This window comes from Oncorhynchus mykiss, chromosome 16, assembly GCF_057628025.1.
Source record: "Oncorhynchus mykiss isolate SJ-2025 chromosome 16, ASM5762802v1, whole genome shotgun sequence".
Lineage (NCBI taxonomy): Eukaryota > Metazoa > Chordata > Actinopteri > Salmoniformes > Salmonidae > Oncorhynchus > Oncorhynchus mykiss.
Window position 1 is genome coordinate 23,440,971 of NC_143037.1, and position 25,815 is coordinate 23,466,785.

Consider the following 25,815-nt stretch of genomic DNA (forward strand, 5'->3'; position numbering starts at 1 on the left):
AATGCTTATTGAGTTTCTAATGGGTTCGGACCCAGATTGCAGTTCCTATGGCTTCCACTAGATGTCAACAGTCTTTAGACATTGTTTCAGGCTTCTTTTCTGAAAAATTACGAAGAACGAGACCTTTCTGTCAGTGCTTAGGAAGCATGCAGTGCTGGTTTGGGAACGTGACCGTTGTTTTTCCTTTCTATTGAATACGCTATTGTCCGGTTGAAATATTATCAATTATTAAGACAATAGACAACCTGAGGATTCATTTTAACATCATTTGACATGTTTCTACAAACTTTATCGGTACTATGAGGATGTCTTCAGACTAAGCTGTTTTGGCTCTGTGAGTGTTTTGTCCTCAGGTCGAACATGTCATGGAAAGTCAAGGAAAATGCAAGTTCAGAAAGACAGCGTAGTGAAGAAAGGTGAACATTAAAGGATCGCCCGAACAGGGACTTGAACCCTGGACCCTCAGATTAAAAGTCTGACACTCTACCGACTGAGCTATCCGGGCTCTGCTTTTGCTTATTTTCATACACCTAACCCGCCGGGCAGAGGCACGTGCTGACGAGGGGGCATTGTCAGATGGTACATTTCCCCAGAGAACCAGGTCTTCATTCCAAATGATACAGTCAACGAAATCTGAACTAGGCATCCCCTCCAAAAAACACATTGTACAAGACCTCGTGCCGCAAAGGTAGCGTGTCTGACTCCAGATCAGAAGGTTGCGTGTTCAAATCACGTCGTGGTCAGGGATTTTATGTGTGCAACTCTGCCTTCTTTACACAGCGAAGTCAATGAATCAGCACAAGAACCAATGTGGCTTTACAGAAACCACCAAACCAATGCTGCTTAAGATCACAATTGTCTCTCACAGAAGCATGGCACACTGCAAATTCCTAAATAAGATGATGCTGTGTGATTGACAGACTTAAATCAGTCTTCGAACAGGGAGTTGAACTTCTTTTGGCTTGGAGGCAGTATTTTGGCATGTGGATGAGAAGCGTGCCCTGTTACTCAGGCCCAGAAGCTCGGATATGCATATAATTGGTAGATGTGGATATAAAACACTCTAAAGTTTCCAAAACTGTTAAAATCCTGTCTGTGAGTATAACAGAACTGATACGGCAGGCGAAAACCTGAGGAAAATCATTCCAGGAAGTGCGATTTTATTTTGATGTGGGTAGTTTTCAATTGAATGCTTATTGAGTTTCTAATGGGTTCGGACCCAGATTGCAGTTCCTATGGCTTCCACTAGATGTCAACAGTCTTTAGACATTGTTTCAGGCTTCTTTTCTGAAAAATTACGAAGAACGAGACCTTTCTGTCAGTGCTTAGGAAGCATGCAGTGCTGGTTTGGGAACGTGACCGTTGTTTTTCCTTTCTATTGAATATGCTATTGTCCGGTTGAAATATTATCAATTATTAAGACAATAGACAACCTGAGGATTCATTTTAACATCGTTTGACATGTTTCTACAAACTTTATCGGTACTATGAGGATGTCTTCAGACTAAGCTGTTTTGGCTCTGTGAGTGTTTTGTCCTCAGGTCGAACATGTCATGGAAAGTCAAGGAAAATGCAAGTTCAGAAAGACAGCGTAGCGAAGAAAGGTGAACATTAAAGCATCGCCCGAACAGGGACTTGAACCCTGGACCCTCAGATTAAAAGTCTGATGCTCTACCGACTGAGCTATCCGGGCTCTGATTTTGCTTATTTTCATACACCTAACCCTCCGGGCTCTGCTTTTGCTTATTTTCATACACCTAACCTGCCGGGCAGAGGCACGTTCTGACGAGGGGGCATTGTCAGATGGTACATTTCCCCAGAGAACCAGGTTTTCATTCCAAATGATACAGTCAACTAAATCTGAACTAGGCATCATGCATGAAGCATGCAGTGCTGGTTTGCGAGCGTGACCGAGTGCGCACCCTTCGTTGTTTTTCCTTTCTATTGAATACGCTATTGTCCGGTTGAAATATTATCAATTATTAAGACAATAGACAACCTGAGGATTCATTTTGACATTGTTTGACATGTTTCTACAAACTTTATCGGTATAGTGAGGATGTCTTCAGACTAAGCTGTTTTGGCTCTGTGAGTGTTTTGTCCTCAGGTCGAACATGTCATGGAAAGTCAAGGAAAATGCAATTTTTCTTATGCTTATTTTCATACACCTAACCTGCCGGGCAGAGGCACGTTCTGACGAGGGGGCATTGTCAGATGGTACATTTCCCCAGAGAACCAGGTTTTCATTCCAAATGATACAGTCAACTAAATCTGAACTAGGCATCCCCTCCAAAAAACATTGTACAAAACCTCGTGGCGCCAAAGGTAGCGCGTCTGACTCCAGATCAGAAGGTTGCGTGTTCAAATCGCGTTGTGGTCAGGGATTTTATGTGTGCAATCTCTGCCTTCTTTACACAGCGAAGTCAATGAATCAGCACAAGAACCAATGTGGCTTTTCAGAAACCACCAAACCAATGCTGCTTAAGATTACAATTGTCTCTCACAGAAGCATGGCACACTGCAAATTCCTAAATAAGATGATGCTGTGTGATTGACAGACTTAAATCAGTCTTCGAACAGGGAGTTGAACTAATTTTTGGCTTGGGGGCAGTATTTCGGCATATGGATGAGAAGCGTGCCCTGTTACTCAGGCCCAGAAGCTCGGATATGCATATAATTGGTAGATGTGGATATAAAACACTCTAAAGTTTCCAAAACTGTTAAAATCCTGTCTGTGAGTATAACATAACTAATACGGCAGGCGAAAACCTGAGGAAAATCATTCCAGGAAGTGCGATTTGTTTTTGATGTGGGTAGTTTTCAATTGAATGCTTATTGAGTTTCTAATGGGTTCGGACCCAGATTGCAGTTCCTATGGCTTCCACTAGATGTCAACAGTCTTTAGACATTGTTTCAGGCTTCTTTTCTGAAAAATTACGAAGAACGAGACCTTTCTGTCAATGTTTCTACAAACTTTATCGGTACTATGAGGATGTCTTCAGACTAAGCTGTTTTGGCTCTGTGAGTGTTTTGTCCTCAGGTCGAACATGTCATGGAAAGTCAAGGAAAATGCAAGTTCAGAAAGACAGCGTAGCGAAGAAAGGTGAACATTAAAGCATCGCCCGAACAGGGACTTGAAACCTGGACCCTCAGATTAAAAGTCTGATGCTCTACCGACGGAGCTATCCGGGCTCTGCTTTTGCTTATTTTCATACACCTAACCCGCCGGGCAGAGTCACGTGCTGACGAGGGGGCATTGTCAGATGGTACATTTCCCCAGAGAACCAGGTCTTCATTCCAAATGATACAGTCAACGAAATCTGAACTAGGCATCCCCTCCAAAAACCACATTGTACAAGACCTCGTGGCGCAAAGGTAGCGTGTCTGACTCCAGATCAGAAGGTTGCGTGTTCAAATCGCGTCGTGTTCAGGGATTTTATGTGTCTCTGCCTTCTTTACACAGTGAAGTCAATGAATCAGCACCAAGAACCAATGTGGCTTTTCAGAAACCACAAATTACAATTGTCTCTCACAGAAGCATGGCACACTGCAAATTCCTAAATAAGATGATGCTGTGTGATTGACAGACTTAAATCAGTCTTCGAAAAGGGAGTTGAACTAATTTTTGGCTTGGGGGCAGTATTTCGGCATATGGATGAGAAGCGTGCCCTGTTACTCAGGCCCAGAAGCTCGGATATGCATATAATTGGTAGATGTGGATATAAAACACTCTAAAGTTTCCAAAACTGTTAAAATCCTGTCTGTGAGTATAACATAACTAATACGGCAGGCGAAAACCTGAGGAAAATCATTCCAGGAAGTGCGATTTGTTTTTGATGTGGGTAGTTTTCAATTGAATGCTTATTGAGTTTCTAATGGGTTCGGACCCAGATTGCAGTTCCTATGGCTTCCACTAGATGTCAACAGTCTTTAGACATTGTTTCAGGCTTCTTTTCTGAAAAATTACGAAGAACGAGACCTTTCTGTCAATGTTTCTACAAACTTTATCGGTACTATGAGGATGTCTTCAGACTAAGCTGTTTTGGCTCTGTGAGTGTTTTGTCCTCAGGTCGAACATGTCATGGAAAGTCAAGGAAAATGCAAGTTCAGAAAGACAGCGTAGTGAAGAAAGGTGAACATTAAAGCATCACCCGAACAGGGACTTGAACCCTGGACCCTCAGATTAAAAGTCTGATGCTCTACCGACTGAGCTATCCGGGCTCTGCTTTTGCTTATTTTCATACACCTAACCCGCCGGGCAGAGTCACGTGCTGACGAGGGGGCATTGTCAGATGGTACATTTCCCCAGAGAACCAGGTCTTCATTCCAAATGATACAGTCAACAAAATCTGAACTAGGCATCCCCTCCAAAAACCACATTGTACAAGACCTCGTGGCGCAAAGGTAGTGTGTCTGACTCCAGATCAGAAGCTTGCGTGTTCAAATCACGTCGTGGTCAGGGATTTTATGTGTGCAACTCTGCCTTCTTTACACAGCAAAGTCAATGAATCAGCACAAGAACCAATGTGGCTTTACAGAAACCACCAAACCAATGCTGCTTAAGATCACAATTGTCTCTCACAGAAGCATGGCACACTGCAAATTCCTAAAAAGATGATGCTGTGTGATTGACAGACTTAAATCAGTCTTCGAACATGGAGTTGAACTTCTTTTGGCTTGGAGGCAGTATTTCGGCATATGGATGAGAAGCGTGCACAGAAGCGTACTCAGGCCCAGAAGCTCGGATATGCATATAATTGGTAGATGTGGATATAAAACACTCTAGAGTTTCCAAAACTGTTAAAATCCTGTCTGTGAGTATAACAGAACTGATACAGCAGGCGAAAACCTGAGGAAAATCATTCCAGGAAGTGCGATTTGTTTTTGATGTGGGTAGTTTTCAATTGAATGCTCATTGAGTTTCTAATGGGTTCGGACCCAGATTGCAGTTCCTATGGCTTCCACTATATGTCAACAGTCTTTAGACATTGTTTCAGGCTTCTTTTCTGAAAAATTACGAAGAACGAGACCTTTCTGTCAGTGCTTAGGAAGCATGCAGTGCTGGTTTGCGAGCGTGACCGAGTGTTCACCCTTCGTTGTTTTTCCTTTCTATTGAATACGCTATTGTCCGGTTGAAATATTATCAATTATTAAGACAATAGACAACCTGAGGATTCATTTTGACATTGTTTGACATGTTTCTACAAACTTTATCGGTACTATGAGGATGTCTTCGGACTAAGCTGTTTTGGCTCTGTGAGTGTTTTGTCCTCAGGTCGAACATGTCATGGAAAGTCAAGGAAAAAGCAAGTTCAGAAAGACAGCGTAGTGAAGAAAGGTGAACATTAAAGCATCACCCGAACAGGGACTTGAACCCTGGACCCTCAGATTAAAAGTCTGATGCTCTACCGACAGCTATCCGGGCTCTGATTTTGCTTATTTTCATACACCTAATCCTCCGGGCTCTGCTTTTGCTTATTTTCATACACCTAACCTGCCGGGCAGAGGCACGTTCTGACGAGGGGGCATTGTCAGATGGTACATTTCCCCAGAGAACCAGGTTTTCATTCCAAATGATACAGTCAACTAAATCTGAACTAGGCATCATGCATGAAGCATGCAGTGCTGGTTTGTGAGCGTGACCGAGTGCGCACCCTTCGTTGTTTTTCCTTTCTATTGAATACGCTATTGTCCGGTTGAAATATTATCAATTATTAAGACAATAGACAACCTGAGGATTCATTTTGACATTGTTTGACATGTTTCTACAAACTTTATCGGTCAACTAAATCTGAACTAGGCATCCCCTCAAAAAAACATTGTACAAGACCTTGTGGTGCAAAGGTAGCGCGTCTGACTCCAGATCAGAAGGTTGCGTGTTCAAATCGCATCGTGTTCAGGGATTTTATGTGTGCAGTCTCTGCCTTCTTTACACAGCGAAGTCAATGAATCAGCACCAAGAACCAATGTGGCTTTTCAGAAACCACAAATTACAATTGTCTCTCACAGAAGCATGGCACACTGCAAATTCCTAAATAAGATGATGCTGTGTGATTGACAGACTTAAATCAGTCTTCGAACAGGGAGTTGAACTAATTTTTGGCTTGGGGGCAGTATTTCGGCATATGGATGAGAAGCGTGCCCTGTTACTCAGGCCCAGAAGCTCGGATATGCATATAATTGGTAGATGTGGATATAAAACACTCTAAAGTTTCCAAAACTGTTAAAATCCTGTCTGTGAGTATAACATAACTAATACGGCAGGCGAAAACCTGAGGAAAATCATTCCAGGAAGTGCGATTTGTTTTTGATGTGGGTAGTTTTCAATTGAATGCTTATTGAGTTTCTAATGGGTTCGGACCCAGATTGCAGTTCCTATGGCTTCCACTAGATGTCAACAGTCTTTAGACATTGTTTCAGGCTTCTTTTCTGAAAAATTACGAAGAACGAGACCTTTCTGTCAATGTTTCTACAAACTTTATCGGTACTATGAGGATGTCTTCAGACTAAGCTGTTTTGGCTCTGTGAGTGTTTTGTCCTCAGGTCGAACATGTCATGGAAAGTCAAGGAAAATGCAAGTTCAGAAAGACAGCGTAGCGAAGAAAGGTGAACATTAAAGCATCGCCCAAACAGGGACTTGAACCCTGGACCCTCAGATTAAAAGTCTGATGCTCTACCGACTGAGCTATCCGGGCTCTGATTTTGCTTATTTTCATACACCTAACCCTCCGGGCTCTGCTTTTGCTTATTTTCATACACCTAACCTGCCGGGCAGAGGCACGTTCTGACGAGGGGGCATTGTCAGATGGTACATTTCCCCAGAGAACCAGGTTTTCATTCCAAATGATACAGTCAACTAAATCTGAACTAGGCATCATGCAGGAAGCATGCAGGAAGCATGCAGTGCTGGTTTGCGAGCGTGACCGAGTGCGCACCCTTCGTTGTTTTTCCTTTCTATTGAATACGCTATTGTCCGGTTGAAATATTATCAATTATTAAGACAATAGACAACCTGAGGATTCATTTTGACATTGTTTGACATGTTTCTACAAACTTTATCGGTCAACTAAATCTGAACTAGGCATCCCCTCAAAAAAACATTGTACAAGACCTTGTGGTGCAAAGGTAGCGCGTCTGACTCCAGATCAGAAGGTTGCGTGTTCAAATCGCATCGTGTTCAGGGATTTTATGTGTGCAGTCTCTGCCTTCTTTACACAGCGAAGTCAATGAATCAGCACCAAGAACCAATGTGGCTTTTCAGAAACCACAAATTACAATTGTCTCTCACAGAAGCATGGCACACTGCAAATTCCTAAATAAGATGATGCTGTGTGATTGACAGACTTAAATCAGTCTTCGAACAGGGAGTTGAACTAATTTTTGGCTTGGGGGCAGTATTTCGGCATATGGATGAGAAGCGTGCCCTGTTACTCAGGCCCAGAAGCTCGGATATGCATATAATTGGTAGATGTGGATATAAAACACTCTAAAGTTTCCAAAACTGTTAAAATCCTGTCTGTGAGTATAACATAACTAATACGGCAGGCGAAAACCTGAGGAAAATCATTCCAGGAAGTGCGATTTGTTTTTGATGTGGGTAGTTTTCAATTGAATGCTTATTGAGTTTCTAATGGGTTCGGACCCAGATTGCAGTTCCTATGGCTTCCACTAGATGTCAACAGTCTTTAGACATTGTTTCAGGCTTCTTTTCTGAAAAATTACGAAGAACGAGACCTTTCTGTCAATGTTTCTACAAACTTTATCGGTACTATGAGGATGTCTTCAGACTAAGCTGTTTTGGCTCTGTGAGTGTTTAGTCCTCAGGTCGAACATGTCATGGAAAGTCAAGGAAAATGCAAGTTCAGAAAGACAGCGTAGTGAAGAAAGGTGAACATTAAAGCATCGCCCGAACAGGGACTTGAACCCTGGACCCTCAGCTTAAAAGTCTGATGCTCTACCGACTGAGCTATCCGGGCTCTGCTTTTGCTTATTTTCATACACCTAACCCTCCGGGCTCTACTTTTGCTTATTTTCATACACCTAACCTGCCGGGCAGAGGCACGTTCTGACGAGGGGGCATTGTCAGATGGTACATTTCCCCAGAGAACCAGGTTTTCATTCCAAATGATACAGTCAACTAAATCTGAACTAGGCATCATGCAGGAAGCATGCAGTGCTGGTTTGCGAGCGTGACCGAGTGCGCACCCTTCGTTGTTTTTCCTTTCTATTGAATACGCTATTGTCCGGTTGAAATATTATCAATTATTAAGACAATAGACAACCTGAGGATTCATTTTGACATTGTTTGACATGTTTCTACAAACTTTATCGGTACTATGAGGATGTCTTCAGACTAAGCTGTTTTGGCTCTGTGAGTGTTTTGTCCTCAGGTCGAACATGTCATGGAAAGTCAAGGAAAATGCAATTTTTCTTATGCTTATTTTCATACACCTAACCTGCCGGGCAGAGGCACGTTCTGACGAGGGGGCATTGTCAGATGGTACATTTCCCCAGAGAACCAGGTTTTCATTCCAAATGATACAGTCAACTAAATCTGAACTAGGCATCCCCTCCAAAAAAACATTGTACAAGACCTCGTGGCGCAAAGGTAGCGCGTCTGACTCCAGATCAGAAGGTTGCGTGTTCAAATCGCGTCGTGGTCAGGGATTTTATGTGTGCAATCTCTGCCTTCTTTACACAGCGAAGTCAATGAATCAGCACAAGAACCAATGTGGCTTTTCAGAAACCACCAAACCAATGCTGCTTAAAATTACAATTGTCTCTCACAGAAGCATGGCACACTGCAAATTCCTAAATAAGATGATGCTGTGTGATTGACAGACTTAAATCAGTCTTCGAACAGGGAGTTGAACTAATTTTTGGCTTGGGGGCAGTATTTCGGCATATGGATGAGAAGCGTGCCCTGTTACTCAGGCCCAGAAGCTCGGATATGCATATAATTGGTAGATGTGGATATAAAACACTCTAAAGTTTCCAAAACTGTTAAAATCCTGTCTGTGAGTATAACATAACTAATACGGCAGGCGAAAACCTGAGGAAAATCATTCCAGGAAGTGCGATTTGTTTTTGATGTGGGTAGTTTTCAATTGAATGCTTATTGAGTTTCTAATGGGTTCGGACCCAGATTGCAGTTCCTATGGCTTCCACTAGATGTCAACAGTCTTTAGACATTGTTTCAGGCTTCTTTTCTGAAAAATTACGAAGAACGAGACCTTTCTGTCAATGTTTCTACAAACTTTATCGGTACTATGAGGATGTCTTCAGACTAAGCTGTTTTGGCTCTGTGAGTGTTTTGTCCTCAGGTCGAACATGTCATGGAAAGTCAAGGAAAATGCAAGTTCAGAAAGACAGCGTAGCGAAGAAAGGTGAACATTAAAGCATCGCCCGAACAGGGACTTGAACCCTGGACCCTCAGATTAAAAGTCTGATGCTCTACCGACTGAGCTATCCGGGCTCTGATTTTGCTTATTTTCATACACCTAACCCTCCGGGCTCTGCTTTTGCTTATTTTCATACACCTAACCTGCCGGGCAGAGGCACGTTCTGACGAGGGGGCATTGTCAGATGGTACATTTCCCCAGAGAACCAGGTTTTCATTCCAAATGATACAGTCAACTAAATCTGAACTAGGCATCATGCAGGAAGCATGCAGTGCTGGTTTGCGAGCGTGACCGAGTGCGCACCCTTCGTTGTTTTTCCTTTCTATTGAATACGCTATTGTCCGGTTGAAATATTATCAATTATTAAGACAATAGACAACCTGAGGATTCATTTTGACATTGTTTGACATGTTTCTACAAACTTTATCGGTACTATGAGGATGTCTTCAGACTAAGCTGTTTTGGCTCTGTGAGTGTTTTGTCCTCAGGTCGAACATGTCATGGAAAGTCAAGGAAAATGCAAGTTCAGAAAGACAGCGTAGCGAAGAAAGGTGAACATTAAAGCATCGCCCGAACAGGGACTTGAACCCTGGACCCTCAGATTAAAAGTCTGATGCTCTACCGACTGAGCTATCCGGGCTGTGATTTTGCTTATTTTCATACACCTAACCTGCCGGGCAGAGGCACGTTCTGACGAGGGGGCATTGTCAGATGGTACATTTCCCCAGAGAACCAGGTTTTCATTCCAAATGATACAGTCAACTAAATCTGAACTAGGCATCATGCAGGAAGCATGCAGTGCTGGTTTGCGAGCGTGACCGAGTGCGCACCCTTCGTTGTTTTTCCTTTCTATTGAATACGCTATTGTCCGGTTGAAATATTATCAATTATTAAGACAATAGACAACCTGAGGATTCATTTTGACATTGTTTGACATGTTTCTACAAACTTTATCGGTACTATGAGGATGTCTTCAGACTAAGCTGTTTTGGCTCTGTGAGTGTTTTGTCCTCAGGTCGAACATGTCATGGAAAGTCAAGGAAAATGCAAGTTCAGAAAGACAGCGTAGTGAAGAAAGGTGAACATTAAAGCATCGCCCGAACAGGGACTTGAACCCTGGACCCTCAGATTAAAAGTCTGATGCTCTACCGACTGAGCTATCCGGGCTCTGATTTTGCTTATTTTCATACACCTAACCCTCCGGGCTCTGCTTTTGCTTATTTTCATACACCTAACCTGCCGGGCAGAGGCACGTTCTGACGAGGGGGCATTGTCAGATGGTACATTTCCCCAGAGAACCAGGTTTTCATTCCAAATGATACAGTCAACTAAATCTGAACTAGGCATCCCCTCCAAAAAAACATTGTACAAGACCTCGTGGCGCAAAGGTAGCGCGTCTGACTCCAGATCAGAAGGTTGCGTGTTCAAATCGCGTCGTGGTCAGGGATTTTATGTGTGCAATCTCTGCCTTCTTTACACAGCGAAGTCAATGAATCAGCACAATTCAGAAACCACCAAACCAATGCTGCTTAAAATTACAATTGTCTCTCACAGAAGCATGGCACACTGCAAATTCCTAAATAAGATGATGCTGTGTGATTGACAGACTTAAATCAGTCTTCGAACAGGGAGTTGAACTAATTTTTGGCTTGGGGGCAGTATTTCGGCATATGGATGAGAAGCGTGCCCTGTTACTCAGGCCCAGAAGCTCGGATATGCATATAATTGGTAGATGTGGATATAAAACACTCTAAAGTTTCCAAAACTGTTAAAATCCTGTCTGTGAGTATAACATAATTAATACGGCAGGCGAAAACCTGAGGAAAATCATTCCAGGAAGTGCGATTTGTTTTTGATGTGGGTAGTTTTCAATTGAATGCTTATTGAGTTTCTAATGGGTTCGGACCCAGATTGCAGTTCCTATGGCTTCCACTAGATGTCAACAGTCTTTAGACATTGTTTCAGGCTTCTTTTCTGAAAAATTACGAAGAACGAGACCTTTCTGTCAATGTTTCTACAAACTTTATCGGTACTATGAGGATGTCTTCAGACTAAGCTGTTTTGGCTCTGTGAGTGTTTTGTCCTCAGGTCGAACATGTCATGGAAAGTCAAGGAAAATGCAAGTTCAGAAAGACAGCGTAGCGAAGAAAGGTGAACATTAAAGCATCACCCGAACAGGGACTTGAACCCTGGACCCTCAGATTAAAAGTCTGATGCTCTACCGACTGAGCTATCCGGGCTCTGCTTTTGCTTATTTTCATACACCTAACCCTCCGGGCTCTGCTTTTGCTTATTTTCATACACCTAACCTGCCGGGCATGGCAGGTACATGGTACATTTCCCCAGAGAACCAGGTTTTCATTCCAAATGATACAGTCAACTAAATCTGAACTAGGCATCATGCAGGAAGCATGCAGTGCTGGTTTGCGAGCGTGACCGAGTGCGCACCCTTCGTTGTTTTTCCTTTCTATTGAATACGCTATTGTCCGGTTGAAATATTATCAATTATTAAGACAATAGACAACCTGAGGATTCATTTTGACATTGTTTGACATGTTTCTACAACTAATTTTCGGCATATGGATGAGAAGCGTGCCCTGTTACTCAGGCCCAGAAGCTCGGATATGCATATAATTGGTAGATGTGGATATAAAACACTCTAAAGTTTCCAAAACTGTTAAAATCCTGTCTGTGAGTATAACATAACTAATACGGCAGGCGAAAACCTGAGGAAAATCATTCCAGGAAGTGCGATTTGTTTTTGATGTGGGTAGTTTTCAATTGAATGCTTATTGAGTTTCTAATGGGTTCGGACCCAGATTGCAGTTCCTATGGCTTCCACTAGATGTCAACAGTCTTTAGACATTGTTTCAGGCTTCTTTTCTGAAAAATTACGAAGAACGAGACCTTTCTGTCAATGTTTCTACAAACTTTATCGGTACTATGAGGATGTCTTCAGACTAAGCTGTTTTGGCTCTGTGAGTGTTTTGTCCTCAGGTCGAACATGTCATGGAAAGTCAAGGAAAATGCAAGTTCAGAAAGACAGCGTAGTGAAGAAAGGTGAACATTAAAGCATCGCCCGAACAGGGACTTGAACCCTGGACCCTCAGATTAAAAGTCTGATGCTCTACCGACTGAGCTATCCGGGCTCTAATTTTGCTTATTTTCATACACCTAACCCTCCGGGCTCTGCTTTTGCTTATTTTCATACACCTAACCTGCCGGGCAGAGGCACGTTCTGACGAGGGGGCATTGTCAGATGGTACATTTCCCCAGAGAACCAGGTTTTCATTCCAAATGATACAGTCAACTAAATCTGAACTAGGCATCCCCTCCAAAAAAACATTGTACAAGACCTCGTGGCGCAAAGGTAGCGCGTCTGACTCCAGATCAGAAGGTTGCGTGTTCAAATCGCGTCGTGGTCAGGGATTTTATGTCTGCCTTCTTTACACAGCGAAGTCAATGAATCAGCACAATTCAGAAACCACCAAACCAATGCTGCTTAAAATTACAATTGTCTCTCACAGAAGCATGGCCCACTGCAAATTCCTAAATAAGATGATGCTGTGTGATTGACAGACTTAAATCAGTCTTCGAACAGGGAGTTGAACTAATTTTTGGCTTGGGGGCAGTATTTCGGCATATGGATGAGAAGCGTGCCCTGTTACTCAGGCCCAGAAGCTCGGATATGCATATAATTGGTAGATGTGGATATAAAACACTCTAAAGTTTCCAAAACTGTTAAAATCCTGTCTGTGAGTATAACATAACTAATACGGCAGGCGAAAACCTGAGGAAAATCATTCCAGGAAGTGCGATTTGTTTTTGATGTGGGTAGTTTTCAATTGAATGCTTATTGAGTTTCTAATGGGTTCGGACCCAGATTGCAGTTCCTATGGCTTCCACTAGATGTCAACAGTCTTTAGACATTGTTTCAGGCTTCTTTTCTGAAAAATTACGAAGAACGAGACCTTTCTGTCAATGTTTCTACAAACTTTATCGGTACTATGAGGATGTCTTCAGACTAAGCTGTTTTGGCTCTGTGAGTGTTTTGTCCTCAGGTCGAACATGTCATGGAAAGTCAAGGAAAATGCAAGTTCAGAAAGACAGCGTAGCGAAGAAAGGTGAACATTAAAGCATCGCCCGAACAGGGACTTGAACCCTGGACCCTCAGATTAAAAGTCTGATGCTCTACCGACTGAGCTATCCGGGCTCTGCTTTTGCTTATTTTCATACACCTAACCCTCCGGGCTCTGCTTTTGCTTATTTTCATACACCTAACCTGCCGGGCATGGCAGGTACATGGTACATTTCCCCAGAGAACCAGGTTTTCATTCCAAATGATACAGTCAACTAAATCTGAACTAGGCATCATGCAGGAAGCATGCAGTGCTGGTTTGCGAGCGTGACCGAGTGCGCACCCTTCGTTGTTTTTCCTTTCTATTGAATACGCTATTGTCCGGTTGAAATATTATCAATTATTAAGACAATAGACAACCTGAGGATTCATTTTGACATTGTTTGACATGTTTCTACAACTAATTTTCGGCATATGGATGAGAAGCGTGCCCTGTTACTCAGGCCCAGAAGCTCGGATATGCATATAATTGGTAGATGTGGATATAAAACACTCTAAAGTTTCCAAAACTGTTAAAATCCTGTCTGTGAGTATAACATAACTAATACGGCAGGCGAAAACCTGAGGAAAATCATTCCAGGAAGTGCGATTTGTTTTTGATGTGGGTAGTTTTCAATTGAATGCTTATTGAGTTTCTAATGGGTTCGGACCCAGATTGCAGTTCCTATGGCTTCCACAAGATGTCAACAGTCTTTAGACATTGTTTCAGGCTTCTTTTCTGAAAAATTACGAAGAACGAGACCTTTCTGTCAATGTTTCTACAAACTTTATCGGTACTATGAGGATGTCTTCAGACTAAGCTGTTTTGGCTCTGTGAGTGTTTTGTCCTCAGGTCGAACATGTCATGGAAAGTCAAGGAAAATGCAAGTTCAGAAAGACAGCGTAGCGAAGAAAGGTGAACATTAAAGCATCGCCCGAACAGGGACTTGAACCCTGGACCCTCAGATTAAAAGTCTGATGCTCTACCGACTGAGCTATCCGGGCTCTGCTTTTGCTTATTTTCATACACCTAACCCTCCGGGCTCTGCTTTTGCTTATTTTCATACACCTAACCTGCCGGGCAGAGGCACGTTCTGACGAGGGGGCATTGTCAGATGGTACATTTCCCCAGAGAACCAGGTTTTCATTCCAAATGATACAGTCAACTAAATCTGAACTAGGCATCATGCAGGAAGCATGCAGTGCTGGTTTGCGAGCTTGACCGAGTGCGCACCCTTCGTTGTTTTTCCTTTCTATTGAATACGCTATTGTCCGGTTGAAATATGATCAATTATTAAGACAATAGACAACCTGAGGATTCATTTTGACATTGTTTGACATGTTTCTACAAACTTTATCGGTACTATGAGGATGTCTTCAGACTAAGCTGTTTTGGCTCTGTGAGTGTTTTGTCCTCAGGTCGAACATGTCATGGAAAGTCAAGGAAAATGCAATTTTTCTTATGCTTATTTTCATACACCTAACCTGCCGGGCAGAGGCACGTTCTGACGAGGGGGCATTGTCAGATGGTACATTTCCCCAGAGAACCAGGTTTTCATTCCAAATGATACAGTCAACTAAATCTGAACTAGGCATCCCCTCCAAAAAACATTGTACAAGACCTCGTGGCGCAAAGGTAGCGCGTCTGACTCCAGATCAGAAGGTTGCGTGTTCAAATCGCGTCGTGGTCAGGGATTTTATGTGTGCAATCTCTGCCTTCTTTACACAGCGAAGTCAATGAATCAGCACAATTCAGAAACCACCAAACCAATGCTGCTTAAAATTACAATTGTCTCTCACAGAAGCATGGCACACTGCAAATTCCTAAATAAGATGATGCTGTGTGATTGACAGACTTAAATCAGTCTTCGAACAGGGAGTTGAACTAATTTTTGGCTTGGGGGCAGTATTTCGGCATATGGATGAGAAGCGTGCCCTGTTACTCAGGCCCAGAAGCTCGGATATGCATATAATTGGTAGATGTGGATATAAAACACTCTAAAGTTTCCAAAACTGTTAAAATCCTGTCTGTGAGTATAACATAATTAATACGGCAGGCGAAAACCTGAGGAAAATCATTCCAGGAAGTGCGATTTGTTTTTGATGTGGGTAGTTTTCAATTGAATGCTTATTGAGTTTCTAATGGGTTCGGACCCAGATTGCAGTTCCTATGGCTTCCACTAGATGTCAACAGTCTTTAGACATTGTTTCAGGCTTCTTTTCTGAAAAATTACGAAGAACGAGACCTTTCTGTCAATGTTTCTACAAACTTTATCGGTACTATGAGGATGTCTTCAGACTAAGCTGTTTTGGCTCTGTGAGTGTTTTGTCCTCAGGTCGAACATGTCATGGAAAGTCAAGGAAAATGCAAGTTCAGAAAGACAGCGTAGCGAAGAAAGGTGAACATTAAAGCATCACCCGAACAGGGACTTGAACCCTGGACCCTCAGATTAAAAGTCTGATGCTCTACCGACTGAGCTATCCGGGCTCTGCTTTTGCTTATTTTCATACACCTAACCCTCCGGGCTCTGCTTTTGCTTATTTTCATACACCTAACCTGCCGGGCATGGCAGGTACATGGTACATTTCCCCAGAGAACCAGGTTTTCATTCCAAATGATACAGTCAACTAAATCTGAACTAGGCATCATGCAGGAAGCATGCAGTGCTGGTTTGCGAGCGTGACCGAGTGCGCACCCTTCGTTGTTTTTCCTTTCTATTGAATACGCTATTGTCCGGTTGAAATATTATCAATTATTAAGACAATAGACAACCTGAGGATTCATTTTGACATTGTTTGACATGTTTCTACAACTAATTTTCGGCATATGGATGAGAAGCGTGCCCTGTTACTCAGGCCCAGAAGCTCGGATATGCATATAATTGGTAGATGTGGATATAAAACACTCTAAAGTTTCCAAAACTGTTAAAATCCTGTCTGTGAGTATAACATAACTAATACGGCAGGCGAAAACCTGAGGAAAATCATTCCAGGAAGTGCGATTTGTTTTTGATGTGGGTAGTTTTCAATTGAATGCTTATTGAGTTTCTAATGGGTTCGGACCCAGATTGCAGTTCCTATGGCTTCCACTAGATGTCAACAGTCTTTAGACATTGTTTCAGGCTTCTTTTCTGAAAAATTACGAAGAACGAGACCTTTCTGTCAATGTTTCTACAAACTTTATCGGTACTATGAGGATGTCTTCAGACTAAGCTGTTTTGGCTCTGTGAGTGTTTTGTCCTCAGGTCGAACATGTCATGGAAAGTCAAGGAAAATGCAAGTTCAGAAAGACAGCGTAGTGAAGAAAGGTGAACATTAAAGCATCGCCCGAACAGGGACTTGAACCCTGGACCCTCAGATTAAAAGTCTGATGCTCTACCGACTGAGCTATCCGGGCTCTGCTTTTGCTTATTTTCATACACCTAACCCTCCGGGCTCTGCTTTTGCTTATTTTCATACACCTAACCTGCCGGGCAGAGGCACGTTCTGACGAGGGGGCATTGTCAGATGGTACATTTCCCCAGAGAACCAGGTTTTCATTCCAAATGATACAGTCAACTAAATCTGAACTAGGCATCATGCAGGAAGCATGCAGTGCTGGTTTGCGAGCTTGACCGAGTGCGCACCCTTCGTTGTTTTTCCTTTCTATTGAATACGCTATTGTCCGGTTGAAATATGATCAATTATTAAGACAATAGACAACCTGAGGATTCATTTTGACATTGTTTGACATGTTTCTACAAACTTTATCGGTACTATGAGGATGTCTTCAGACTAAGCTGTTTTGGCTCTGTGAGTGTTTTGTCCTCAGGTCGAACATGTCATGGAAAGTCAAGGAAAATGCAAGTTCAGAAAGACAGCGTAGTGAAGAAAGGTGAACATTAAAGCATCGCCCGAACAGGGACTTGAACCCTGGACCCTCAGATTAAAAGTCTGATGCTCTACCGACTGAGCTATCCGGGCTCTGATTTTGCTTATTTTCATACACCTAACCCTCCGGGCTCTGCTTTTGCTTATTTTCATACACCTAACCTGCCGGGCAGAGGCACGTTCTGACGAGGGGGCATTGTCAGATGGTACATTTCCCCAGAGAACCAGGTTTTCATTCCAAATGATACAGTCAACTAAATCTGAACTAGGCATCCCCTCCAAAAAAACATTGTACAAGACCTCGTGGCGCAAAGGTAGCGCGTCTGACTCCAGATCAGAAGGTTGCGTGTTCAAATCGCGTCGTGGTCAGGGATTTTATGTATGCAATCTCTGCCTTCTTTACACAGCGAAGTCAATGAATCAGCACAAGAACCAATGTGGCTTTTCAGAAACCACCGCTTAAAATTACAATTGTCTCTCACAGAAGCATGGCACACTGCAAATTCCTAAATAAGATGATGCTGTGTGATTGACAGACTTAAATCAGTCTTCGAACAGGGAGTTGAACTAATTTTGGGCTTGGGGGCAGTATTTCGGCATATGGATGAGAAGCGTGCCCTGTTACTCAGGCCCAGAAGCTCGGATATGCATATAATTGGTAGATGTGGATATAAAACACTCTAAAGTTTCCAAAACTGTTAAAATCCTGTCTGTGAGTATAACATAACTAATACGGCAGGCGAAAACCTGAGGAAAATCATTCCAGGAAGTGCGATTTGTTTTTGATGTGGGTAGTTTTCAATTGAATGCTTATTGAGTTTCTAATGGGTTCGGACCCAGATTGCAGTTCCTATGGCTTCCACTAGATGTCAACAGTCTTTAGACATTGTTTCAGGCTTCTTTTCTGAAAAATTACGAAGAACGAGACCTTTCTGTCAATGTTTCTACAAACTTTATCGGTACTATGAGGATGTCTTCAGACTAAGCTGTTTTGGCTCTGTGAGTGTTTTGTCCTCAGGTCGAACATGTCATGGAAAGTCAAGGAAAATGCAAGTTCAGAAAGACAGCGTAGCGAAGAAAGGTGAACATTAAAGCATCGCCCGAACAGGGACTTGAACCCTGGACCCTCCAAAAAAACATTGTACAAGACCTCGTGGCGCAAAGGTAGCGCGTCTGACTCCAGAGCAGAAGGTTGCGTGTTCAAATCGCGTCGTGGTCAGGGATTTTATGTGTGCAATCTCTGCCTTCTTTACACAGCGAAGTCAATGAATCAGCACAAGAACCAATGTGGCTTTTCAGAAACCACCGCTTAAAATTACAATTGTCTCTCACAGAAGCATGGCACACTGCAAATTCCTAAATAAGATGATGCTGTGTGATTGACAGACTTAAATCAGTCTTCGAACAGGGAGTTGAACTAATTTTGGGCTTGGGGGCAGTATTTCGGCATATGGATGAGAAGCGTGCCCTGTTACTCAGGCCCAGAAGCTCGGATATGCATATAATTGGTAGATGTGGATATAAAACACTCTAAAGTTTCCAAAACTGTTAAAATCCTGTCTGTGAGTATAACATAACTAATACGGCAGGCGAAAACCTGAGGAAAATCATTCCAGGAAGTGCGATTTGTTTTTGATGTGGGTAGTTTTCAATTGAATGCTTATTGAGTTTCTAATGGGTTCGGACCCAGATTGCAGTTCCTATGGCTTCCACTAGATGTCAACAGTCTTTAGACATTGTTTCAGGCTTCTTTTCTGAAAAATTACGAAGAACGAGACCTTTCTGTCAATGTTTCTACAAACTTTATCGGTACTATGAGGATGTCTTCAGACTAAGCTGTTTTGGCTCTGTGAGTGTTTTGTCCTCAGGTCGAACATGTCATGGAAAGTCAAGGAAAATGCAAGTTCAGAAAGACAGCGTAGCGAAGAAAGGTGAACATTAAAGCATCGCCCAAACAGGGACTTGAACCCTGGACCCTCAGATTAAAAGTCTGATGCTCTACCGACTGAGCTATCCGGGCTCTGATTTTGCTTATTTTCATACACCTAACCCTCCGGGCTCTGCTTTTGCTTATTTTCATACACCTAACCTGCCGGGCAGAGGCACGTTCTGACGAGGGGGCATTGTCAGATGGTACATTTCCCCAGAGAACCAGGTTTTCATTCCAAATGATACAGTCAACTAAATCTGAACTAGGCATCATGCAGGAAGCATGCAGTGCTGGTTTGCGAGCGTGACCGAGTGCGCACCCTTCGTTGTTTTTCCTTTCTATTGAATACGCTATTGTCCGGTTGAAATATTATCAATTATTAAGACAATAGACTACCTGAGGATTCATTTTGACATTGTTTGACATGTTTCTACAAACTTTATCGGTACTATGAGGATGTCTTCAGACTAAGCTGTTTTGGCTCTGTGAGTGTTTTGTCCTCAGGTCGAACATGTCATGGAAAGTCAAGGAAAATGCAAGTTCAGAAAGACAGCGTAGTGAAGAAAGGTGAACATTAAAGCATCGCCCGAACAGGGACTTGAACCCTGGACCCTCAGATTAAAAGTCTGATGCTCTACCGACTGAGCTATCCGGGCTCTGATTTTGCTTATTTTCATACACCTAACCCTCCGGGCTCTGCTTTTGCTTATTTTCATACACCTAACCTGCCGGGCAGAGGCACGTTCTGACGAGGGGGCATTGTCAGATGGTACATTTCCCCAGAGAACCAGGTTTTCATTCCAAATGATACAGTCAACTAAATCTGAACTAGGCATCCCCTCCAAAAAAACATTGTACAAGACCTCGTGGCGCAAAGGTAGCGCGTCTGACTCCAGATCAGAAGGTTGCGTGTTCAAATCGCGTCGTGGTCAGGGATTTTATGTGTTCAATCTCTGCCTTCTTTACACAGCGAAGTCAATGAATCAGCACAAGAACCAATGTGGCTTTTCAGAAACCACCGCTTAAAATTACAATTGTCTCTCACAGAAGCATGGCACACTGCAAATTCCTAAATAAGATGATGCTGTGTGATTGACAGACTTAAATCAGTCTTCGAACAGGGAGTTGAACTAATTTTGGGCTTGGGGGCAGTATTTCGGCATATGGATGAGAAGCGTGCCCTGTTACTCAGGCCCAGAAGCTCGGATATGCATATAATTGGTAGATGTGGATATAAAACACTCTAAAGTTTCCAAAACTGTTAAAATCCTGTCTGTGAGTATAACATAACTAATACGGCAGGCGAAAACCTGAGGAAAATCATTCCAGGAAGTGCGATTTGTTTTTGATGTGGGTAGTTTTCAATTGAATGCTTATTGAGTTTCTAATGGGTTCGGACCCAGATTGCAGTTCCTATGGCTTCCACTAGATGTCAACAGTCTTTAGACATTGTTTCAGGCTTCTTTTCTGAAAAATTACGAAGAACGAGACCTTTCTGTCAATGTTTCTACAAACTTTATCGGTACTATGAGGATGTCTTCAGACTAAGCTGTTTTGGCTCTGTGAGTGTTTTGTCCTCAGGTCGAACATGTCATGGAAAGTCAAGGAAAATGCAAGTTCAGAAAGACAGCGTAGCGAAGAAAGGTGAACATTAAAGCATCGCCCAAACAGGGACTTGAACCCTGGACCCTCAGATTAAAAGTCTGATGCTCTACCGACTGAGCTATCCGGGCTCTGATTTTGCTTATTTTCATACACCTAACCCTCCGGGCTCTGCTTTTGCTTATTTTCATACACCTAACCTGCCGGGCAGAGGCACGTTCTGACGAGGGGGCATTGTCAGATGGTACATTTCCCCAGAGAACCAGGTTTTCATTCCAAATGATACAGTCAACTAAATCTGAACTAGGCATCATGCAGGAAGCATGCAGTGCTGGTTTGCGAGCGTGACCGAGTGCGCACCCTTCGTTGTTTTTCCTTTCTATTGAATACGCTATTGTCCGGTTGAAATATTATCAATTATTAAGACAATAGACTACCTGAGGATTCATTTTGACATTGTTTGACATGTTTCTACAAACTTTATCGGTACTATGAGGATGTCTTCAGACTAAGCTGTTTTGGCTCTGTGAGTGTTTTGTCCTCAGGTCGAACATGTCATGGAAAGTCAAGGAAAATGCAAGTTCAGAAAGACAGCGTAGTGAAGAAAGGTGAACATTAAAGCATCGCCCGAACAGGGACTTGAACCCTGGACCCTCAGATTAAAAGTCTGATGCTCTACCGACTGAGCTATCCGGGCTCTGATTTTGCTTATTTTCATACACCTAACCCTCCGGGCTCTGCTTTTGCTTATTTTCATACACCTAACCTGCCGGGCAGAGGCACGTTCTGACGAGGGGGCATTGTCAGATGGTACATTTCCCCAGAGAACCAGGTTTTCATTCCAAATGATACAGTCAACTAAATCTGAACTAGGCATCCCCTCCAAAAAAACATTGTACAAGACCTCGTGGCGCAAAGGTAGCGCGTCTGACTCCAGATCAGAAGGTTGCGTGTTCAAATCGCGTCGTGGTCAGGGATTTTATGTGTGCAATCTCTGCCTTCTTTACACAGCGAAGTCAATGAATCAGCACAAGAACCAATGTGGCTTTTCAGAAACCACCGCTTAAAATTACAATTGTCTCTCACAGAAGCATGGCACACTGCAAATTCCTAAATAAGATGATGCTGTGTGATTGACAGACTTAAATCAGTCTTCGAACAGGGAGTTGAACTAATTTTGGGCTTGGGGGCAGTATTTCGGCATATGGATGAGAAGCGTGCCCTGTTACTCAGGCCCAGAAGCTCGGATATGCATATAATTGGTAGATGTGGATATAAAACACTCTAAAGTTTCCAAAACTGTTAAAATCCTGTCTGTGAGTATAACATAACTAATACGGCAGGCGAAAACCTGAGGAAAATCATTCCAGGAAGTGCGATTTGTTTTTGATGTGGGTAGTTTTCAATTGAATGCTTATTGAGTTTCTAATGGGTTCGGACCCAGATTGCAGTTCCTATGGCTTCCACTAGATGTCAACAGTCTTTAGACATTGTTTCAGGCTTCTTTTCTGAAAAATTACGAAGAACGAGACCTTTCTGTCAATGTTTCTACAAACTTTATCGGTACTATGAGGATGTCTTCAGACTAAGCTGTTTTGGCTCTGTGAGTGTTTTGTCCTCAGGTCGAACATGTCATGGAAAGTCAAGGAAAATGCAAGTTCAGAAAGACAGCGTAGCGAAGAAAGGTGAACATTAAAGCATCGCCCAAACAGGGACTTGAACCCTGGACCCTCAGATTAAAAGTCTGATGCTCTACCGACTGAGCTATCCGGGCTCTGATTTTGCTTATTTTCATACACCTAACCCTCCGGGCTCTGCTTTTGCTTATTTTCATACACCTAACCTGCCGGGCAGAGGCACGTTCTGACGAGGGGGCATTGTCAGATGGTACATTTCCCCAGAGAACCAGGTTTTCATTCCAAATGATACAGTCAACTAAATCTGAACTAGGCATCATGCAGGAAGCATGCAGTGCTGGTTTGCGAGCGTGACCGAGTGCGCACCCTTCGTTGTTTTTCCTTTCTATTGAATACGCTATTGTCCGGTTGAAATATTATCAATTATTAAGACAATAGACTACCTGAGGATTCATTTTGACATTGTTTGACATGTTTCTACAAACTTTATCGGTACTATGAGGATGTCTTCAGACTAAGCTGTTTTGGCTCTGTGAGTGTTTTGTCCTCAGGTCGAACATGTCATGGAAAGTCAAGGAAAATGCAAGTTCAGAAAGACAGCGTAGTGAAGAAAGGTGAACATTAAAGCATCGCCCGAACAGGGACTTGAACCCTGGACCCTCAGATTAAAAGTCTGATGCTCTACCGACTGAGCTATCCGGGCTCTGATTTTGCTTATTTTCATACACCTAACCCTCCGGGCTCTGCTTTTGCTTATTTTCATACACCTAACCTGCCGGGCAGAGGCACGTTCTGACGAGGGGGCATTGTCAGATGGTACATTTCCCCAGAGAACCAGGTTTTCATTCCAAATGATACAGTCAACTAAATCTGAACTAGGCATCCCCTCCAAAAAAACATTGTACAAGACCTCGTGGCGCAAAGGTAGCGCGTCTGACTCCAGATCAGAAGGTTGCGTGTTCAAATCGCTTTGTGGTCAGGGATTTTATGTGTGCAATCTCTGCCTTCTTTACACAGCGAAGTCAATGAATCAGCACAAGAACCAATGTGGCTTTTCAGAAACCACCGCTTAAAATTACAATTGTCTCTCACAGAAGCATGGCACACTGCAAATTCCTAAATAAGATGATGCTGTGTGATTGACAGACTTAAATCAGTCTTCGAACAGGGAGTTGAACTAATTTTGGGCTTGGGGGCAGTATTTCGGCATATGGATGAGAAGCGTGCCCTGTTACTCAGGCCCAGAAGCTCGGATATGCATATAATTGGTAGATGTGGATATAAAACACTCTAAAGTTTCCAAAACTGTTAAAATCCTGTCTGTGAGTATAACATAACTAATACGGCAGGCGAAAACCTGAGGAAAATCATTCCAGGAAGTGCGATTTGTTTTTGATGTGGGTAGTTTTCAATTGAATGCTTATTGAGTTTCTAATGGGTTCGGACCCAGATTGCAGTTCCTATGGCTTCCACTAGATGTCAACAGTCTTTAGACATTGTTTCAGGCTTCTTTTCTGAAAAATTACGAAGAACGAGACCTTTCTGTCAATGTTTCTACAAACTTTATCGGTACTATGAGGATGTCTTCAGACTAAGCTGTTTTGGCTCTGTGAGTGTTTTGTCCTCAGGTCGAACATGTCATGGAAAGTCAAGGAAAATGCAAGTTCAGAAAGACAGCGTAGCGAAGAAAGGTGAACATTAAAGCATCGCCCGAACAGGGACTTGAACCCTGGACCCTCCAAAAAAACATTGTACAAGACCTCGTGGCGCAAAGGTAGCGCGTCTGACTCCAGATCAGAAGGTTGCGTGTTCAAATCGCGTCGTGGTCAGGGATTTTATGTGTGCAATCTCTGCCTTCTTTACACAGCGAAGTCAATGAATCAGCACAAGAACCAATGTGGCTTTTCAGAAACCACCGCTTAAAATTACAATTGTCTCTCACAGAAGCATGGCACACTGCAAATTCCTAAATAAGATGATGCTGTGTGATTGACAGACTTAAATCAGTCTTCGAACAGGGAGTTGAACTAATTTTGGGCTTGGGGGCAGTATTTCGGCATATGGATGAGAAGCGTGCCCTGTTACTCAGGCCCAGAAGCTCGGATATGCATATAATTGGTAGATGTGGATATAAAACACTCTAAAGTTTCCAAAACTGTTAAAATCCTGTCTGTGAGTATAACATAACTAATACGGCAGGCGAAAACCTGAGGAAAATCATTCCAGGAAGTGCGATTTGTTTTTGATGTGGGTAGTTTTCAATTGAATGCTTATTGAGTTTCTAATGGGTTCGGACCCAGATTGCAGTTCCTATGGCTTCCACTAGATGTCAACAGTCTTTAGACATTGTTTCAGGCTTCTTTTCTGAAAAATTACGAAGAACGAGACCTTTCTGTCAATGTTTCTACAAACTTTATCGGTACTATGAGGATGTCTTCAGACTAAGCTGTTTTGGCTCTGTGAGTGTTTTGTCCTCAGGTCGAACATGTCATGGAAAGTCAAGGAAAATGCAAGTTCAGAAAGACAGCGTAGCGAAGAAAGGTGAACATTAAAGCATCGCCCAAACAGGGACTTGAACCCTGGACCCTCAGATTAAAAGTCTGATGCTCTACCGACTAAGCTATCCGGGCTCTGATTTTGCTTATTTTCATACACCTAACCCTCCGGGCTCTGCTTTTGCTTATTTTCATACACCTAACCTGCCGGGCAGAGGCACGTTCTGACGAGGGGGCATTGTCAGATGGTACATTTCCCCAGAGAACCAGGTTTTCATTCCAAATGATACAGTCAACTAAATCTGAACTAGGCATCATGCAGGAAGCATGCAGTGCTGGTTTGCGAGCGTGACCGAGTGCGCACCCTTCGTTGTTTTTCCTTTCTATTGAATACGCTATTGTCCGGTTGAAATATTATCAATTATTAAGACAATAGACTACCTGAGGATTCATTTTGACATTGTTTGACATGTTTCTACAAACTTTATCGGTACTATGAGGATGTCTTCAGACTAAGCTGTTTTGGCTCTGTGAGTGTTTTGTCCTCAGGTCGAACATGTCATGGAAAGTCAAGGAAAATGCAAGTTCAGAAAGACAGCGTAGTGAAGAAAGGTGAACATTAAAGCATCGCCCGAACAGGGACTTGAACCCTGGACCCTCAGATTAAAAGTCTGATGCTCTACCGACTGAGCTATCCGGGCTCTGATTTTGCTTATTTTCATACACCTAACCCTCCGGGCTCTGCTTTTGCTTATTTTCATAC

General features: G+C 42.8%; 13 non-coding genes across 13 annotated transcripts; all 13 read right to left on the reverse strand.

Annotated features, from left to right (window-relative positions):
• Positions 1 to 1,620: 1,620 nt before the first annotated feature.
• trnak-uuu (transfer RNA lysine (anticodon UUU)) lies at positions 1,621 to 1,693 on the reverse strand. The gene has a single exon. It is a non-coding gene; the product is annotated as a tRNA-Lys (tRNA).
• A 7,709-nt stretch (positions 1,694 to 9,402) lies between these two features.
• On the reverse strand, positions 9,403 to 9,475 carry trnak-uuu (transfer RNA lysine (anticodon UUU)). Its single transcript has one exon. It is a non-coding gene; the product is annotated as a tRNA-Lys (tRNA).
• Positions 9,476 to 9,968: 493 nt separating this feature from the next.
• On the reverse strand, positions 9,969 to 10,041 carry trnak-uuu (transfer RNA lysine (anticodon UUU)). The gene has a single exon. It is a non-coding gene; the product is annotated as a tRNA-Lys (tRNA).
• A 454-nt stretch (positions 10,042 to 10,495) lies between these two features.
• Positions 10,496 to 10,568, reverse strand: trnak-uuu (transfer RNA lysine (anticodon UUU)). Its single transcript has one exon. It is a non-coding gene; the product is annotated as a tRNA-Lys (tRNA).
• A 1,909-nt stretch (positions 10,569 to 12,477) lies between these two features.
• Positions 12,478 to 12,550, reverse strand: trnak-uuu (transfer RNA lysine (anticodon UUU)). The gene has a single exon. It is a non-coding gene; the product is annotated as a tRNA-Lys (tRNA).
• Positions 12,551 to 13,541: 991 nt separating this feature from the next.
• Positions 13,542 to 13,614, reverse strand: trnak-uuu (transfer RNA lysine (anticodon UUU)). The gene has a single exon. It is a non-coding gene; the product is annotated as a tRNA-Lys (tRNA).
• Positions 13,615 to 14,450: 836 nt separating this feature from the next.
• On the reverse strand, positions 14,451 to 14,523 carry trnak-uuu (transfer RNA lysine (anticodon UUU)). Its single transcript has one exon. It is a non-coding gene; the product is annotated as a tRNA-Lys (tRNA).
• Positions 14,524 to 16,842: 2,319 nt separating this feature from the next.
• On the reverse strand, positions 16,843 to 16,915 carry trnak-uuu (transfer RNA lysine (anticodon UUU)). The gene has a single exon. It is a non-coding gene; the product is annotated as a tRNA-Lys (tRNA).
• A 493-nt stretch (positions 16,916 to 17,408) lies between these two features.
• trnak-uuu (transfer RNA lysine (anticodon UUU)) lies at positions 17,409 to 17,481 on the reverse strand. Its single transcript has one exon. It is a non-coding gene; the product is annotated as a tRNA-Lys (tRNA).
• A 2,420-nt stretch (positions 17,482 to 19,901) lies between these two features.
• Positions 19,902 to 19,974, reverse strand: trnak-uuu (transfer RNA lysine (anticodon UUU)). Its single transcript has one exon. It is a non-coding gene; the product is annotated as a tRNA-Lys (tRNA).
• A 1,570-nt stretch (positions 19,975 to 21,544) lies between these two features.
• trnak-uuu (transfer RNA lysine (anticodon UUU)) lies at positions 21,545 to 21,617 on the reverse strand. Its single transcript has one exon. It is a non-coding gene; the product is annotated as a tRNA-Lys (tRNA).
• A 1,570-nt stretch (positions 21,618 to 23,187) lies between these two features.
• trnak-uuu (transfer RNA lysine (anticodon UUU)) lies at positions 23,188 to 23,260 on the reverse strand. Its single transcript has one exon. It is a non-coding gene; the product is annotated as a tRNA-Lys (tRNA).
• A 2,420-nt stretch (positions 23,261 to 25,680) lies between these two features.
• On the reverse strand, positions 25,681 to 25,753 carry trnak-uuu (transfer RNA lysine (anticodon UUU)). The gene has a single exon. It is a non-coding gene; the product is annotated as a tRNA-Lys (tRNA).
• Between the last annotated feature and the right edge of the window lie 62 nt (positions 25,754 to 25,815).